We start from the raw sequence: 2,894 nt of genomic DNA on the forward strand, positions 1-2,894 counted from the left end.
TTATACTAAAGCTATGTCCTATTTGAGCCATTTGCTCCTTTATCATTTCCAGAAAATGTTAAATCTAGCGTCACATTGACCTCAATCAATGTCAAGAACGACATATCACTAAAGGAAACCCTGAAACAATTTCTCAGCTTACAACTTGTTATTTATTGTTATCTGATACATTTTTTTAAAGATCCCCATTTTTGGTTTCTAGATATTTTCCTTTCAGTTATATATCAAGTATGTGTGAAGAGAATTTCATCACTTATATTTTTATATACATGCTTTTATTTTTATATACATAAGCTTAATTTCATATATATATACATATATATATATATAATGTGTATATGTCCACATCGTATATAATTTGATATTGATGCTGAACACATAAACAAGATCTGAGTCAAATCTGAATTACATATTTTATTTTCAGAATTGCTTCTGGATATAATACTATGCCTATTTGTATTGTAAATTGTCTTTACTCTTTTATTATTAATATTGAAATTACTTTTGTTTAGTTCATAATCTAAAAGATACAATGCACATTTCTGCTTCTTCATGCATTATACATAAAAAATACACAGCAGTGTAAGTAAATATGTGTAGCTAAATTCCAGCAAGTAAAGCTAAGCCAAGTCAGCAAAACCCTAGGCCTGATAATGGAGATGAGGTTCCAAGCTGTGTACATGCTACAAATAAGTTTCACAAATGTTTGTGAGCTTTTCCTTTTCAGAAGAAAGCCGACAGTTTAGTCAATTAACAGTAACACATAGAAACCTGCTAGCCTCTTTATCAGTTGTTGTGTGTTACTATGATAGTTCCAGCTTAAAATTGTTCCACACAATTTATTTAAAATACTATTTAATTAATTGTAAATATTCATGGAACTATTAAAGCTATGTCAGGTAAACATGTAATTGTTGCATGTGAAAAATACTGATAACTCCAATACATGAGCAAGATTGACTTATAAGTTTGTTTTTGGGGTTTTTTTTTTGGTTTGTTTTTGTTTTTCGAGACAGGGTTTCTCGGTATAGCTTTGAGCCTTTCCTGGAACTCACTCGGTAGCCCAGGCTGGCCTCGAACTCACAGAGATCCTCCTGGCTCTGCTTCCCGAGTGATAGGATTAAAGGCGTGCACCACCACTGCCCGGCCTAAGTTTGTAGTTATATTAATATTTTCTTATTTTAGAAGGTCTGTTCATGAACATATGCCCTTGACCTCTTATTTTATTTTTAAAAACTTGTTGGTTTTTAGAATTTCATATGTTTACTCAATTGTATAACCCCACCTGTTTCTTCTCTCCAATTCCTCCAACATCTCCACTCCCAACTTGTTTTCAAGTTCACAGCTCCTGTTCTTTAATTGCTATCGTACATTAAGTGCATAAAGCATATAAATTGACAAGTAAAACCTGCTGAGTTTATTCGGTGTTGCTTATGTGCACATGAGTTTACAGCTATAACAGCTTGTAGTTGGATAATCTATCAGCGAGCTGACCCCTGGAAAAGACTGATTCTTCCTCAATGAGCAGACAATAATTGCCTGCAGTTTCTCAGTGCAGGTTTGTGAGCTTTCCACCAGCAAGGTTGGTATGACTACAGGGTACTTTTTCAGACCTTTTTTAGGCGATGATATTGCTCAGATTTCATGAGTGAGGTTTCTCTGTCATGTATTGAAGATGCTCTTTCATAGCAGAAATCTGATGCCTCTGACTCCCCTGGCTCTCACATTCTTTCTGCTTCCTCTTTCTCTATGTCTGACATAGAAGTGCTATGGTAGATGTATTGATGGCACTGAACCGTCCATTGTCTTTTCTTTGTTTTTGACCACTTTTCGTTTTCTCTAACCATTTTTTCTCTTTTGCACACAGAAACTACACTTCTCTATGGTGAGGATAAAGTCCTTAAAAAGCAGTTATAAATTATCCTTGATAGGAAAGTGTCAGCAGCTGTATTTCTTCTTATGTCCATGGTATCAGCAGCCATGAGGGATGGGCTTCAGTAAGAGTACCTGGCATGAAATCTTTCATATTGAGTGGGCTTTAAATCTTAATTAAACTGGTTACCTCCAGAACAAACAATTACGTGAATGAAGTATTTTATTTTAGTATCTTTGGGACACTATCACAACATATCTTTAATTTTAATCAACAGAAAATGTTGCTCACTCTTAGAAACTGGAAAGTCCAGAATCAATATTCTAGTAGGTTTAGTGTCTAAAAAGGATTTACTTTCAGCTTTAAATGTATTTATAGTGTTGTGTCTACACCTTATTGAAGGGAACACAGGATATTGCAATTTGTTTCAATGTTTCATTAAGGGTTTTTACCCCAACAAAATTAATTTTTTCATCTCTTATGAGGCATCATTAAGGAAAATATAAACATTAAATATTTCAATGCAATTGTTTGTATGAACCTGTATAATGATAATCATGGATGTAATTAGTGTCTATACTGACACAACAATCAACCCTTTGTCAGAAATGAGAACACTTAGTATCTTTTTTTCCCAGCAAATCCAAGCAAACACAGATCTAGAAACCATATTCACTGTGCATGTATCAAGTCTCCAAGAACTCATGTTGCAACTGCAATTTTGTACTCTGATCATACAATTATTTGCTCCATGAGGACTTTATGTGAGGTTTCGAAAATATTCTCTGAAAAAGAAGTATTTTATATACAAAAATATATATTTGTATATATATGTGACAGAGTTCTATAATGATTGATACATATTTAGTAGTAATAATTCTACTTTTAAAGGTCTTTTTTTCTATCTCAAATTAATAAAATAATATCAAAGTACTTTCTCCCAAAGCTGATTCCTTTTCCTGAATGGTCTGACTACTTTATGTCCTCAATATCTTTACTGAGTGAAGTTGTAGTTTTGAGT

Source organism: Onychomys torridus, chromosome 9 (assembly GCF_903995425.1).
Source record: "Onychomys torridus chromosome 9, mOncTor1.1, whole genome shotgun sequence".
Lineage (NCBI taxonomy): Eukaryota > Metazoa > Chordata > Mammalia > Rodentia > Cricetidae > Onychomys > Onychomys torridus.